The 17,404-nt window shown below is 45.1% G+C and overlaps 2 pseudogenes; one reads left to right on the top strand and one right to left on the bottom strand.

The window, feature by feature from the left end:
• Positions 1–14,022: 14,022 nt before the first annotated feature.
• Positions 14,023–14,141, bottom strand: LOC135051529 (5S ribosomal RNA; annotated as a pseudogene).
• Positions 14,142–15,427: 1,286 nt separating this feature from the next.
• On the top strand, positions 15,428–15,546 carry LOC135051625 (5S ribosomal RNA; annotated as a pseudogene).
• The last annotated feature ends 1,858 nt before the right edge of the window (positions 15,547–17,404 follow it).

Below are 17,404 nucleotides of genomic sequence, written 5' to 3' on the forward strand. Positions count from 1 at the left end.
ATACCTGGACGCAGTGTCTGGGTGCTCCAGCATCACCTGTATTTATATCAGTGGAATATACCATTTGTTCTGAGTACTGGGTGGAGACAGGTAATTACCTGCTCACAGTCTTCCCTGTTCTATACATCAGGATGTAAATAAGGGACTACTGTACTGTAGAAAAGAGGGACAAAGTGACACATTCTAATATCCCTGATGTGCTGCATCTAAGCCAGACATTTAGGGCTATTGAGAGATGGACAGCTGCTGCGGCAATAGTGTGTGTGTGACCCTTCACCATGCAATCGCATGTATCGGGGGGGGGGGGGGGGGGGAGGGGTGCAGCACAACACACATGTGGAGCGGCCTCTCCCCTGTGTGTGCGGCCCCCGGCATGTGAGTAGGTGGACGCAGAGCTTGCTGTGGAATCTAGATCTGCGTCCATATCCGAATAACCTCCATTATTCTTTCCATAATTATCAAATATTTGGTTAATAATAATAAACCTGCAGTTCTCATAGGGCTCCTATATACAGACTTTAATGTTACCTGTGTAACATGTGCACGTGCTTTATGGTGGCCCACAGTCCAATAAATAACGGTCTAGGGGCCCTGTATAAACCCTGCCCCCGGACTCTGCAGCCTGATCCCAAACTAATTTTATTGTATTTGTTTTTTAATAAACCGGCCCGCAGCCCGCTGACACTGCAGAGCGCTGAGCCCGCTGACACTGCAGAGCGCTGAGCCCGCTGACACTGCAGAGCGCTGAGCCCGCTGACACTGCAGAGCGCTGAGCCCGCTGACACTGCAGAGCGCTGAGCCCGCTGACACTGCAGAGCGCTGAGCCCGCTGACACTGCAGAGCGCTGAGCCCACTGACACTGCAGAGCGCTGAGACTGCAGAGCGCTGTGCACGCTGACACTGCAGAGCGCTGAGCCCGCTGACACTGCCGAGCGCAGAATCGGGTGCAGGGTCTGTGTGGATTGTTGTGGGTGACTGTACCTGGGCGGTAATGGGGGTGGGGGAGGGTGGCTAAGCCAGCGGAAGACTCTCGTAGACGTGTCGCTGAAAGCGTCTGCGTCCAAAGACGGTGACCTGCACACACCGGACGCCATGTTCAACCAGAGAAGCTGCATCTGCCATGGGGCTGGTACGTGTTCCAAGATTGGTGATAATACTGAAAGGAGGTTATGGAGAATGATGGTGGATTAATAATGGACAATAAGAGGTTAATAGTAGGTTAGGGATTATAATGGGGGCCAAAGAGTCACCATGAAGGATGAGAAGTTCATAAAGGGTGCTGAGGGTTAAGGAGTGATAATGAGGGGGTGATGGATTGGGTGCACACCCTGCTGAAATGCTCTGACCACACCCAATCATGGATTCCTGAACCCCCCATGTACAAAGCCATAAATCTGACTTTTATTACGGTTCGTAATTAGTGCTACTTGTCGGGAGCTGCTCGTGTTGCATCATACTCCTGGAAAACATGTTTAGCCACAATTACCGTGGTTCTCAGACTGCTGTAATTGGCATGGTGCGGCCTATGTAGTCTAACAGCTCCAGGCTGTGTAAGGCGCGCCCTATGTAGTCTAACAGCTCCAGGCGTGTAAGGCGCGGCCTTTTCCTACCAGCAGGAAGAGCCTTTCCCAATACCTTACAGCTCTGTGCGAGTTTCTGCACACGTATGGCATGCATACAGCCTGCGCTCCCTTCTCATGGTTACACAGGGGTAATGGCTTCCAGTCATTGGCGTTTCTAAAATGGGTGCAGAGTGTGCGGTGCCCACGGGCCCAAGGGTCCAGAAGGGGCCCACACTGCACCCATTTCTTCTATACTCACCTTTCCGGCGTCCATCGGTGACTGTGTGTGGGCCCCTCCTCTCCTGTAGCCGTCACAGCCGCTGCTAGCGCACTGAGCGCTAGAGACTCTGACATAGTGCTAGAGTCTACAGTGAATGCGCAGGACTCTGGAAAAATGGCGCAGCAGCCATTTTTCGGAGTCCTGCATATGCGCTGTAGACTCTGGCACTGTGCCAGAGTCTCAGCGCTGACAGCGGCGGTGACGGCTATAGGAGAGGAGGGGGCCCACACACGGAGTCTGCACACAGGTCCCCTCCTCTAGAGATGCCGCTGCTTCCAGTGCATGAATACAGCAGTTCTCCTATATATTTCTTAAGGACAGAATTACTTGATAAATAGGCCCCAAAGATAACTGTCTGCAGACTGAACGTTTCCCTCCCCTCCCGCTGAGTGCCTGTGCTACTAAATGCCAGGCTCATGATGCATACCTCCCAACATTACTGGAGGAGGGACATTTGCGCTGCGCAGCCGCGCCCGATTTTTTTAAAAGGGACGTTGCCTATGGGAAAGGGTGTGGCTTAGTGGGAGTGCCGCGATCGCGAGCCACGCTTCTGTTTTTGGCACTGAGGGGTAATGCCCAGCGCTCTGTGAGTTGCTGGCATGCCCTCTCTCCCCCTGTCTCCGGTGGGTAGACGCTGTGCGCATGCCAGTAACTACAGGAGCCTCCCAACTGCCCCCCACCACCATCGTGGGACACTGTGGCCCATGGGTGGGACAGTCCCAAAAGAAAAACTGGACTGTACCGCGAAAATCGGGACAGTTGGGGGATATGTGATGGTTTGTTCTAACGCGACCAGGCCCTAAAGCTCTCCGGGCACCGAGGAAGAATTTCTGAAAAACTCCCAAGGTTGAGTTTTATAAAGGTGGTAGCAAAAAACACCGTAGGGCTAACCACACACAGGCCACCCTGCTCCCACCACGTAGGTGATCCCCCTCATGACAGGATTCATTCTATTGCCCATAATGATAGGAAGAATAAAGAATTCATCCCAGTCCCCAAAGACTGTGGCAAAAAACACACATAGCTGACATAAAGAAATTGTCATGAAGCAAGTGGTGCGGACTGCGCTGCCCGGCCAGATACCCTCATCTCTCCTGCTCAGGCATGGAGCAACGGCGTCCTCTTGCTGCGGCTTATCATCCAATCATGGTGATCGGCGTCCCAGGTGAAGCCGACATCTGGCACCGCCATCTTAGTTTCTGTCACATGGTCTCAGGAGCACCAATGGAATGATACAGGAAGCAGCATCACAACCAATTGCCTGAGGACCAGGGGCATAAGGTTCCTTCAGAGGTACTTCCTGTTGTCAGTGCTTTGTTGTCCATAATTGGCTGAGACCTATATTGTTCAGGTTTTTGATACCTGCGCCCAACCCTATACTCGATGTTGTATGTGAGAAACAAGTGTCTATGGGGGTCATTCCGAATTGATCACTAGCTGCCGTTGTTCGCTGCGTAGCGATCATTGAAAAAAAAAAGGCTAATGTGCGCATGCTCCATAATGCGCGCACGCGTGTCGTACGGTTTTGCACTGGTTCTAGCAACGATTCCAATCGCACAGCCGGCCGCAAGGACATTGACATGAAGTGGGCGTTTCTGGGTGTCAACTGACCGTTTTCAGGGAGTGCTTAGAAAAACGCAGGCGTGGCAGAAAAAACGCAGGCGTGGCTGGGTGTTCTCTGGGCGGATGTGTGACGTCAAAAGCCGTCCCTCCGTCGTTAGAATCAACGCACGCGAAGAGTAACTACAGGGCTGGTCTTGTTTTGCACAAAACGATTTTGCAGGCGCTCTGCTGCACAGGCGTTCGCACTTCTGCAAAGCGAAAATACACTCCCCAGTGGGCGGCGACAATGCGTTTGCACGGCTGTTAAAAACTGCTAGCGAGCGATCAACTTGGAATGACCCCCTATATGGTCTGTAAATACTTTTATTTTTGCAGTCACAATGCTCAGTATAACAGACAGTACAATGTTGCATATACTGTGTATTAGTCCACACGTAATTTGAGTGATCTGATCACACAGTATTATCTATGTTCATAGCAGTACATGCATGCAGTGTGAACAAACCGATGTGTAGAGAAATGAATGCAAACTTGATGTCTTATGATGAATACAGTAATGAACAGCCCTGAGAGCAAAGAATGTCTCTATTCTGGATATATCAAGTGGCAGTCTTTTCCTAAAGGGACTTCCGTGTCCCCCAGTATAATTCTGAGCAACTGTGCCCAGAAGCAGTTCTCTCTCAATGAATGGTTTCTTTTTCTTTTTTCAAATTGGATTTTTATTGAGGTTTTAACATGTGTAATAGAAAGGGAAATGGGGCATACTTGCCTACCCTCCCGGAATGGCCGGGGGGCTCCTGAAAATCGGGTGGCCCTCCCGAACTCCCCGGAAAGGTGGGCAAGCCTCCCGCTTTCCGTGCTGCCCCTCCACGACCCTCCTCGGCCGCTCGCAGCAGAGAACAAGTGGGCGGTCCGAGGGGGGTCAGATGACGCGATTTTCACTGAATTGCGTCGTTGTGGCTCCACCCCCTGCTATACAGCGCCTCTTTTCTCGGCACTGCATAGCGGGGGGCAGAGCCACGATGACGCGATCCTGATGCCACGCCCCCCGGACTGTCCACTACCCTGTTGGCCACGCCCCCAGAATGCCCATCCTGCTGCCGGCCACGCCCCCATGCACCTACAACGCTGCCTCCTCCCGGAGGAGGGGGCAGCAAAGTAGCTAAGTATGAAATGGGGGTATAGAAAAAAAAGGGAGGGGGTAGTGGTGGTGGGGGGGGAATACGGCAATATGATACAGACAGTTTTCCGATAGTATCAGTACAGCAACAGATTGGCTTCGGTAGTATTACATAGTCATAAAAATAAACTCAAATCAGAGCATCGTAGACAATAGACAGAAATATGGAGGTGTCGATAAGGATGAGCAAAACAACTGTTATGGTAAAGGAACTGGTTGGTGGCCTAAAGCACAGATTTATATTTAGTGCATGTGGGCATCTGAAATTCTGTGAGTTCTGTAGTCTCTCCATAGGAACCACCTAATAAATGGACAGGAGGTTGAGGTGGAGTAAGCCGCCCCTGCGGTTTCAAACTCTAGTCTCTAGCGCGGGGATTATGTTTGTGCGCCAGTGGTACGCAAGGTGAATCTTGGTGGCTAATAAGATATGATTCATTATGTATCTGTCATTATTCCTTAGGTGTCCTGTGTAGATATGTAGGAGGGCTAATTTGGGGTGAGGGGACACCCTAAAGCCTAACACTTTAGATATAAGGGAGAATACTGAGATCCATAAATTAGTGATAACTGGGCATTACCAGAAGATATGTGATAAAGATCCTACAATGCCACATTCACGCCAACAATTACGTGATATGTCGCTGTTCATTTTATCTAACCGAATTGGAGTTAAATATACTCTGTGTAAAAGTTTATAGAATGCTTTGATATGGTTGGTGCATTTCGATATTCGCAGAGCTTGTTGAAACAGCAATTCCCATTCTTCATTTGTTATATCGCAATTCAAGTCTACCTCCCATTTAGGTTGACAGGGTAGTTTGTGCTGGCTCTGAGTTGCGTTCAAGAAATTGTACCAATGTGATATAATAATAATAATAATAATTTTATTAATATAGCGTTCTTTCTCCAATAGGACTCAAGGCGCTTAACAGATACATAGCATAATATAGTACAGAAAGTAATGAAGTACAGAACAGCTTTTCATGAAATACGGAAGCATGGAGATACTAAAGGGACATTATGGAAATGCTGAGTAAACAGGAAAGTCTTGAGTCTACTTTTGAAGGATTCTATAGTTGGGGCGTCTCGCACTGTGCGGGGAAGTGAGTTCCATAGAGTCGGAGCCGCATGACTAAAAGCTCCACCTCCAGATGAATTACAGGAGATTCTAGGTACTGCTAAAAGTATAGATCCCCTAGTGCCACTTTTGGTAAGTAAGTCACGGATATAAGTAGGGATCGGAGAGGGTTTATGGAGATATGATGATGTCTGCTTCCACCAGTGTCGTATTTGTAAAAATTTGTAGAAATCTCTATGGGACACTGAATATTGGGAGTTAATTTTAGAGAATGAGGCAAGGGAGTCACCGTCCATAATTTCATTCAGGGTTAACGTTCCACGTGAAATCCATTCATTAAGTCTGAGATTCAGTATGAGGGACGCCAAGCCAATTAAGGATAAATCGGAGGAAGGTAAGAAAATGTCTCCAGATTTATCTACAAAGTCTAACCAAATTTTCAGTGAAACCTTCACAGAGTGTAGTCTGTTAGTGAAGGATTTCCCCTCAGCTGATAGGAGCCATAGAAGGTCTGCTAGAGGTAGTGGGAGAAGTATATCGCGTTCTAGCTTGGCCCAAGGCATGGGGTTATCTAGGGTAAATCAGGGACCTAGTTGTGCTAGTATACATGCCGATTGATATTTACGAAGATCTGGGTAAGCCAAGCCCCCATCCGATTTAGCAAGAGACATAATTTTTCTCAATAATTTCACTTTTTTACCTTGCCAAACATATTTGTTAAAAATAGAATAGAGTTTATCTATCGGGTAGTTGGGGAGGAAGACAGGGATAGTTCTAAAGAGGTATAGGATTTGTAAACGTCGGTTTACTTACAGGACTAAAAGCACTACTTTAAAAAGACAATTAATACACTTTAAATGGAGCCGCTGCGGCCGCTGTACTCAATCCTTAGCCTACGTACTTTTTACACCATTAGCGTACAAGCCCAGTACCGTTTACGTACTTTTGCGTACAAACGCCGCGCTGGCCGTACAAAGTACACTCAGTGCGTACACACCCAAAGATACACCGTGAGCACTTAGCAGCTGCACGAGTGACTGTAATACACTTATAACCTTAGCAAGGAAAGGAGACACGACACCAGATTGTACTTAAAATGCCGGGTTCTGACACACCAACATGTAATTACTGAAAGGGGGTTACAATAACAATACAATAAAATACAATAATAGCTACAATCAATGGTACATGCCTGTTTGGTTTCGCCTGCGCTTCCCAGTCTGGTCCTCAGTCATCAAGGTAGATGACCTTCAGAGTCTGTGATTGTGACCTGGCATGCAGCTGGCTCTTTATACAGTGGATCAAAACATAATACACTAGACACTGTGTGCTCTACTTCCATTGGTTCGGGGGTGGGACATATCCTGTGCACCGGGGATCATTGGTCAGCTCAAGAGGTGGGCGATGGCTAAGACTTGAGATGTGATTTCTGCCAGTTAAACCCAACACATTAATCATACATAAATCTGGTATTATTAATAACTTAATGTTGTAATATATGATAATATTCTTATTTCCACCAGATTAATATTTACGTGACTCTAAACAATATGATCCCACACATGATATGATTATCTATTTCCATCCTCAAGATATACATATATCCATATAAACACACACACACACACACACACACACATATATATATATATCACACACACATACTCCTGCTATTACAATTTGTTAGGAATCATATATATATATATATATATACAATTATATATATCTCCAAGCGTTTAGACTATGAATGTTATTACCTCAGATTTCTAAATGTCTGGTTTGTAATTTTCTTAGCTATTGCTAATTGAGTTTCTCTTCAGCCAAGCTAGGTTACTGGATATTGTCTTTCTTGTTTGCCCCGTCCTCAGATAAGACAATGACAATCCAGCATTTTATTGTCTTCAACAGAAACTGGGCTACACTAGAACAATAGGAGTAAACAAAGGTGTTTGCCTTCTTCATAGAATTTCAAAGCTTTGTGTAAATAAGGCCATTGTATTTGAGTCTCTGGGAGTATAATTTATGTGTGACCCATCTTCATGCTATTATAAGATGAAGCATACAGTGGGTGATTTATGCAATATATGGATTAGAAATATGATATGTCTGTGGCTTTTCCATGAGAGTACAAATTCCACTGTAATTATTCATACCACGCTCTAATACGCAGGACCGCGGGAGCGACCATACGCAAATTGCGAATATGTGCACGCACGGCCGAATAAGTACGCACACGGAGGCCATCTGTGTGTAGTTTGTACGTGATGTGTGTATTGCAATATTTTTCGACTTTGACAGTCCACCCTTTGGCAGTCATCAATAACTGCCACTAACTAATCAATAAGCAGAAAAAAAATATTACCTAAATAATATATACAAAAGCTTGGATGATTGGGGGAGAGTTGTAGGTGGGAAATGTATGACCTAGTGGGATAGTAAAAAGCATGTATGTATGAATCCATGTCTGAGGGGCATGTATCATCGTGCCGTATATGTTCTAAATAAGCTTCAAGGTATTGCGAAGTATACATTAAATCCTTCTCATCCCGTATTAAGGGTCTATAAATGGGCCAACAAACACTACCAAGCTCTTTTTGGCTTCTTGTTTCAACAAGTGGGGTGCACATTTAGTTGATGATACATGGAGGGGGAACATACGTGAGTGCTAGTATATGTGGATATCACCTGTCGACTATGTGTGCCATTAACTGGAGGTTGAAGAGATGAAGATAAGACACATATATAAAAATACATTCACATAAACATTTTGGGTAGGGCTGACGTCTTTTCCGGTTGGATGTATCTGGGCAGAGGGGGAGACAAAGAAAAACGGGTGAAAGAAACAGGCTATGAAATTCATTTGCAATCCTTATCATAATGCTGTTTCTATGGATGGATCATAAATGAAATCTGCTGCTGTAACAGCGCCCTCGCTCCTTAGACTCATCAAATTTGTGCCGCGCTTGCGCCGCGTTAGAATTTGAACACACCTAAATATCAAACCAATAATTATGATGACTCCCAGGATACAAAGGAGAAACTTCCCCACACTCGTAATGACATTTTGAGCCCACTCTCCTAAACCTGAGAACCATTTGCGTGGGTTCAACCATGAGACCCAGCCGGTCAGTTCATTACTCACAGTCGCTAAGGTAAGGTTGTGCTTCCTCCTGAACTCCCACTTCAACTGCAAGATCTCGTCCATCTTCTGATCGATGATCTCCGTGGGGTCCTCAGTGCTGTTTGTAATATACGTGCAGCACTTCACACAATATTGAGTTGCCAGAGTAACACAGTACCCACCTGTCACGGCTGTGACGTAATTAAGGACCATCCTGTGCTGGATCAGTTTCCTTCTTGTAGGCTTGTAACTCCCTTCCCGTATACCTGAAGGTGTCATCATACATCTCAGTGATATTATCTATCAAGTTCGCTACCGCATGGATATACTTATAATTTATAGTTCCTCTGGCAGTACGGGTGATGTCTAATGCGAGAAGGAACTGAATCCCGGTGGATTTGTGGATCAAATCAGAGGCTGCGTGCTTTGTCCTATCTATGAGGTGTCTCTTGATGATGTGTTCGTAGTGAGTATGAGTATAAGGAGCCTGAGCACTGCGGTGAACATCTTTCATTTTATCATGGGTTATGGTCATGATCTCCGGTAGTACTCTCCCAATATAACACAATCCCTCTGAGCTCGGGGCAAGCCACTTGTATGCTTTCCTCCCACATATGAAATAGGCATCATCTGGGAGAACATAGGGGACAAAATGTAACATCACCATATTGCAAACTTTCCAAGTAGAGAAACCAATCCCTAGTTCTGCCATCTGCTCAGTACAAGTATCGGGCTGGATGATATGAGCACAATGCCCTGATGATACTTTTCCAACCCACATGGTCTTGCTTCCACGGGTATACCTATACCGAAAATACCTTCCACTGTTGGTTATTTGGCGTACAAGTTCAGAGTCTATGGGTATCCTATCAGCTCTGTGTGAAAAGGTCATTGTCTGGTTATTCCACGTCACTTCCCAATTTCCTGGTTTTCGGTAATTGTAAATATTAAAACACAATAAGGAACTGTGTACATGATACTGGTGGAGCTTCAAACTAGGGGGCCTAGAGATATTGAATTTCTTGTCCACCGGTCTCCCATCCCGTAATTCGAGTACCTCATCTATTGCTAAAGGGTATGGTACTAATCCTGGCTTACTCTGACCTTGAGGTACTTGTGAGCACACCCAGCATTCTGTCTGGTTTAAGACCTTACCCACCAGTGAGTGGTAATCACTCAACGGATGGCGGTCCATGTCGATATTAAGGTTGGACTGACATCTCTGGATGCACCCATCCTCGACTATATTCTCACAATTCCTACAAATACAATATTCATCAGACAATAACCCCTCACAGTGCCTCCGAGCTCCATGACTACCAGAGCGCTTTCTGATACCAGCCTTTACTCGAGTGATGTGCTGCTCCTGAGATCCTACAAATTCGTACTCGGCTTCAGAACCCATTCCAGATCCCTGCTCGACCTCTCTGGGACCCTCACCAATACAAATTGTCCTGATCAAAAATAGAATTACTAGTAGAACCCGAAACGCAGTCTCTAGTGATAGATCCATTTCGCTAGGGGAAAGAAGGAAAATAAGAAGGAGAAAAGAAAGGAAAAATGCAGGGGGAGGTGAAAAAAGAAAATGGTGCGACAACCGTCCTAGATCTTGTTGCTCTCTGTGCTCAGGTGCCGTTCAACAGTCCTGCCTCTCAACTTTCCCGGAACAAACACTCTAGTGATAAGAGGTTCTCTTTGCCTTGCTCTTTGAACACACAGTTCACTTGGAACACACAGTTCACTTTGATCACACAGTTACCAAATTACTTTGTCACGAGTTCTCTTCCGGGTCAGCGACCTTCTTGCAGTGGGACGAGTGGACCCAAGTCTCTCTTTCGGTGACCTTTAGTGCTGTCGTGCTGGTTAACAAGACTTGGTATGGTCCTTCCCACCTGTCTATGAGGCAGCCTGAGCGTAAGAAATTTCGAATCATCACATAATCCCCAGGCTCAATGTCATGACAATTACTGTTCGGTAGGTCAGGAATCACCAGCTTTATATTTCTTTGTTGATTTCTCAGCTGCTGGCTCATCCCAACCAAATATTTCACAGTCACTTCATTATTACATTTCAAATCATCCTGGGGGTCTATCATTACATGAGGTTGTCGACCAAAAAGGATTTCAAAGGGTGATAAGTGGAGACCTGGGAGTGGTTCTGATGCTGTACAACACTAGTGGCAAAGCTTCTGGCCACAACAATCCAGTTTCAGCCATTACTCTGCTCAGCTTGTTCTTAATAGTGATGTTTACTCTCTCTACCTTCGCACTCGCCTGTGGTCGGTACGGAGTGTGCAGCTTGCTATTAATTCCCATCAGTTTGCACATGTCCTGAAAGACTTCACCTGCAAAATGGGTACCCCTATCACTTTCAATTATTCTAGGGATACCATATCTACACACAAATTCCTGCACAATTTTCTTTGCAGTGAACGTAGCAGTATTTGTGGCAGCAGGGAACGCTTCTACCCAGTTGGAAAATACATCAATACAAACTAACACATATTTCAATTTCCTACAGGGTGGTAACTGTATGAAGTCGATTTGTATTATCTGAAAAGGTCCGTCTGTCGGAGGGATATGGGATGGCTCTGTTGGTATTGTCTTTCCAATATTCTTCCTCAAGCAAGTAAAACATGTCATTGCTCTCCTACCTGCATGAGAAGAGAATCCTGGCGCACACCAGTAGGCTCTTACCAGCTTGCACATACCCTCTTTGCCCAGATGAGTCAGACCATGTGCCGCCTCAGCTAGACTTGGAAGATATGCTCTGGGGGCCACTGGCTTACCGTGTCCACCTGTCCAAAGTCCTGAGGACTTCTGGCCATATCCCTTTGACCTCCAGACTGCTTTTTCCTGTAGGGAACACAAATTTTGCATTTCAATTAGCTGTCATGTGTTATCAGTTGTGTGAAGTAAACCGTCTCTGGATGAGAGAAGAGAGGGGAAAAATAGTAAATACAAAAAGAAAATGTCAGGTTTGGAAATGTCAGGTTTGGCATTCACCAACAGGCTGTCACACCATCATGCATATCGGTGTCTGTACACAGTCTCCCTTCACCAGTATTCTCATTCTCCACCCTTTGTGCATGACCAGGCACACTGCAGTAATACTGGTGTCCTTGTGCTGGTGAGATATACTGGATTTGGACTGACCTCTGAAGGACCGAGTAGGCATGTGGCGTTTGAACTGTAATCGGGTCCATGTATTGTACCCTCCTGTCGGTGAACGTAAGAGATGAGGAGGAAACTTTGAAGAAAAGTCACATAGAGGTTAGTAACAGATAGGTTTGTAGAGGCAAAGAGGATTTTATAAAATTTGACAACTGGATTGGGCACTATGGGGAAGTGATTCTCTACTGTCTAAAACCCCTAAAAAAATTATATGTGTCATATCTCTACTGGGACTATCCCAGCCATCAATCCAGTGTCCTGTCCATCCTAAATTCGTAGGGAACCCGGTATCTGTGAGATAATTTCCTCTACCTGTGATGGACATGAATCTAGAACAGTGAAATGTAACATTAGTCTTCGTGGGTGTCTAACATACTTTATACTTCCTGAGCGGGAGCACATTATATGTATATCATATCTAACAAAGCTCCTGTTAAGTTAATCAGGGGCCATTTCTGCTAGGAAAAAGAAGCAAAAGTTTAGCGGCCCCATCTTAACCCCAACAAGTTTTGTCAAGAGGGTAAAGTTGCATTTATTCCGTTCTTCCCATTAACCGAATCTGTGTTTTCTATGTGGCTCATGATTCCTTACTATATGTCCCTTGATCCCGTCTATGTGTTTAATAACGTGGCTTGTTTTCTCCGTCTAGGGGTCTATATTGACTATGTGTTCTACTACTCTTACAGTCCTTTCTTTTTACAAATGTAACATATTCTCGGATCAATTCCAACTACCAGGGTTTTGGGGTTTAGGCTGATGAGGCTTTGCTGCAAGAGCCTGTAGACGTATTGTCATCAGCTTCTCCTCCTGTTGTTCTCTGCGCCTAGCAATATTCTTGTGGTGTTCAATTGCGCACTCTCTAAGACAAGCTACTGTGGCCCCTCTCCAATTAGGCAAAGATGTTTGTACTCTGTCCCTAACTGTCTTATTGAGTCCGTCCATTAGCACAGAGACAGCCACCTCCCTGTAATTCGCATCGTTCCCTGTATCTGATATCCCAATGTATCTATCCATTATTTGCAGGGCCCAATGGAAATATTCAGATGCCATTTCATTTTCACTCTGTTTTATGGTGAAAATTCTTCTCCACTTAACAGTAGTGGGGAAATACAACTCTAGTTGCATGTTAATTCGTTCCACATTCTCCTGATTGTATTCATCAGTCATAGGACTATCCGACTCTAATCTACAATCAGTGATACATTTTTGGGTGTCAATATTAGGGGGTAGGCACGCTTTCAAAAATATCCGCCAATCTTTGTTAGCTGGTTTATGAGCATTACCCAGATCTCTGATAAACTTCTGACATCTGGCTAAATGCTTCCGAGGGTCGGGGAATTCTGAAATGATTGACCGCAGTAGAAAGAGGAGGGTTTTTGATCCTGCACCGACCTAGATTCAAAGTACAAAAGTGATAATGTAGAGACCAAAGATGGACAATATAGTTTAGGCAATTCCTATCAGTCCGTATGGCGGTGCGCCCAGAGTCGAAAATGGGGGAAAACAGGTATATACGTAAAGAGAAAAGTATGACTCTTGTTTGGGCGCACTCTTCAGTTAACTAGATGTAAAAAATAGTATCTAAGAATTGATTTAATCTTTATTTCTACTTTCTAAAATACACTAAGAAACAGAACAAACTAAATGGTGTTTGGACAACTGTAGGTGTCCCTGCTGGAGAGAAAGATCTCCCAGGATGGGAATAAAAATGTTCAGATCTTAATTATGCCTGGATAACCGCATATCGGAAGATGGCTACATGTTAAGCTACTTCCGTCTGCTCAAGATCTGTACAAACTGTGTTTGTATTGATGCAGCCCTAAATAGGGTTAATTCGTGAGTGGGAGAACCCAAACACTGAATAGCAATTCTATTAAGCACCACTGTTATATTGATGCAGCCCTGAATTGGGTTAATTCGTGAGTGGGAAGACCCAAACACTGAATAACAATTCTGTTAAGCACCACTGTCTAGGTGAGAGGAGGAAAAATAAAATAAAGAGGGAGGAGATTTGAGTGTAAGTGGTGATACTGCTGTTGGTGTGGTTTTCACAGGAAACAGAGTCTTCCTACTTCACTAGGTATTCCCTAGTGGTCGCCCATCTAGGTACTAACTCAGCCCACCTAGGTTTAGCTTCCAAGATCGGACGAGATTGGGCGTGAACGTAGGGGTATGGTCGTAGGAATGTGATCCTATGGCACCAATGAGAGTGCACCGAAAAGGGGGATTGATTCCTCCTGGGAAACGGAATGCTGAGAATGCATAAGAGAGGAGGAAGAAGAAGGCTAGATGAGTAGGTGTGAATCTGCTGTCCACGTTAGACTGGAGAGACGTGTCTCCTGGGGGACACGCACCCCAGAATCATGGATGAGAGTTCACAGAAGGAAGGAAAGTGGGAAAAAAGTTCCAGAATGAGGACAGGTGGTTATTACAGGACTGTTATGTTAAATTGAGTCCCTTTGGGTCACCTCTGTTATTGGAAACTATCGGATCCAGGTTCAAAAAATAATAACACTATAATTAATGTCTGCAACAAATTCACAGGAAGAATAATACTGTTAATCAAGGTAATGCAAGTTGCAAATGATAGGTATTAGATCACTGGATATGTCCGACACCTCTGTTACATGCAGATTTCAACAATATCCAATGGATGAGGTTCTATCTAGTGCACCGTGCCTAGGCAGACACTGGTGATATTATCCGGAAGTCGTCTGTAGACAAAAACGTGTGTGTTTATCATATGAACCAATGTATGAGGCGGAGTGACTATCACCTATGCGAACATCGTTTTGGTGATATGTCCCCAAAGAAACAAAAAGACATGATACATACAGTTTGCAAAACACTTTGGCAGGCTATAAGGCAGGATTGCACAACATCTGTTCAGTATTTTAAATGAGATAAACAAATGTGTTGTTATAGCAAGAGTGGGCAAGAAATAAATAACCGTGGATATATTAAGCTCGTTCACTGTAAAACATCAGAGAATCTATCGAAGATTTTTCCAATAACCAACATATAGCATTTTTTGCTGGAATGGAGAGACTGAGCTATCACAGACCAGTAATGGATGTCGTTCATTCAATTAGCAAGTGATCAGGGTGCCCGCACTAGGAGCTGGGTAATCAAAGAAGCCCTGCCCCTGTCACAGTGTTAGATCACACTGTACCTAACTGGCAGTGTACATATACATGCAATACGATTTGGCTGGAACTACCAGCAATGTAGATAATTTCTAATACGAACAAGATATGAACTTTGTTTATGTTAGGACAGGTACAATAAACTGTTGAATAAGCATCTAATATCACCCATTCAGTTGTCAAATTGGTAAGGTGCCCATAAGGAACAGATGTCAGGTAGGTAGAGTGCCCGCAAGGAAAACGCGTTTCACCCGGTTCCGGGCTTGTTCACTTCCATTCTGAGCTGCTTTTCGGTGCACTCTCATTGGTGCCATAGGATCACATTCCTACGACCATACCCCTACGTTCACGCCCAATCTCGTCCGATCTTGGAAGCTAAACCTAGGTGGGCTGAGTTAGTACCTAGATGGGCGACCACTAGGGAATACCCAGTGAAGTAGGAAGACTCTGTTTCCTGTGAAAACCACACCAACAGCAGTATCACCACTTACACTCAAATCTCCTCCCTCTTTATTTTATTTTTCCTCCTCTCACCTAGACAGTGGTGCTTAACAGAATTGTTATTCAGTGTTTGGGTCTTCCCACTCACGAATTAACCCAATTCAGGGCTGCATCAATATAACAGTGGTGCTTAATAGAATTGCTATTCAGTGTTTGGGTTCTCCCACTCACGAATTAACCCTATTTAGGGCTGCATCAATACAAACACAGTTTGTACAGATCTTGAGCAGACTGAAGTAGCTTAACATGTAGCCATCTTCCGATATGCGGTTATCCAGGCATAATTAAGATCTGAACATTTTTATTCCCATCCTGGGAGATCTTTCTCTCCAGCAGGGACACCTACAGTTGTCCAAACACCATTTAGTTTGTTCTGTTTCTTAGTGTATTTTAGAAAGTAGAAATAAAGATTAAATCAATTCTTAGATACTATTTTTTACATCTAGTTAACTGAAGAGTGCGCCCAAACAAGAGTCATACTTTTCTCTTTACGTATATACATGATTGACCGCAGCTCAGCTCTTGACCACGAGCAATACATTGCATTATTCCTGGTGAGGATTACTCCCTGACTATCGGTTCCCCCATTGGGAGTTACTATTTCCAAGACAGGATGTAATCCTACCATTCTATTCCTAATCTGCTTGCTGTGAGGTGTTGTTGTCTCTGTGTAATGAACAGTCTCACACTTACCGATGTCTGTGATCTCACCAGTCCTTTCAGTGGGGGATACTGTTACTGCTCTTACTGGTTGGACAGGGCCCACCTGAATTTCCTGTAAGGCGACTGCCTGGATGAGGGCTGAGAGTGGGATGGATGCATCATTTTCCTCTGACCTATGACCTTGGAGAGAGTTCAAAACAGAATACAACTTGCAAGGGTTGAGGTTAACACATTGATTATGCATTTTTCTATCATTTACAGATATACCATTCATTGTAGCCATCTTCTCCCCTTCAACCTGTGTCGGTATTGGTGTGTTCGTGTCCACATTCCTGTCAGGTCTGGAATTTGCTGTGAGAGCCAATTCCCTCTGCACATTCCCCTCTTGCTGCCACAAGTTTAAACAATCATTATGTCCGATCCTTCGTTTTCTAGATTTGATCAGGCATATTCTACTACCTACTGTACATTCTGCAGTACCTCTGGTTCAAAGCTGCCCATCCTAGGGAATGATGCCCTATCTTTGTCAGTCATACGTACCCATTCGTCACAATAAACTTCAGCGTGTGGACCATATTTCCCACACATAATAATCCTCGCTGCTCTTAGGTTCCTGGTGCTCAGAACAAGGGAGATGTTATGAAGTGAGTCCAGAGCACCAGGACGGAATGCTGGGAAAAGGGAAATGGAATGGGAATAGCCCCTGGCACCTTACCTCCGTTGTTTTACCCGTGCTGTCAATTCACTCTTGCGAGACTGTGGTTTCTTGGGCCCATGGCAGCCGCGTTTGAAGGGCGGATTAAGTCTGCCCAACTCCGATGCCCCCTCAGGTCTTAAGGAGAGACAAAGAGTGAACTGAGACAGGGTAATAACAAGGGGCCCTCTAACTGAAACAACAAGGCCAGGGGCTACTGGCTAACCTAAAAGTATGCGCGGCATGCCGCCAAAGGAAAAGAACAACAAAGGAAATGCTGTCCACACGCCGACACAATACTTTTGTGTACCGGCGGTGACAGCATAAGCAGAACCCTCTGCAAAACACCAGTGACAGATACAACCAAGGAATACAGCGGCCTAGGCCGATGGACGCGGCAAAGCCGCTACTCACGGAACCGGTACAAATACTGGCAAACGAAC

Source organism: Pseudophryne corroboree, chromosome 2, assembly GCF_028390025.1.
Source record: "Pseudophryne corroboree isolate aPseCor3 chromosome 2, aPseCor3.hap2, whole genome shotgun sequence".
In the NCBI taxonomy this organism is placed as follows: Eukaryota; Metazoa; Chordata; class Amphibia; order Anura; family Myobatrachidae; genus Pseudophryne; species Pseudophryne corroboree.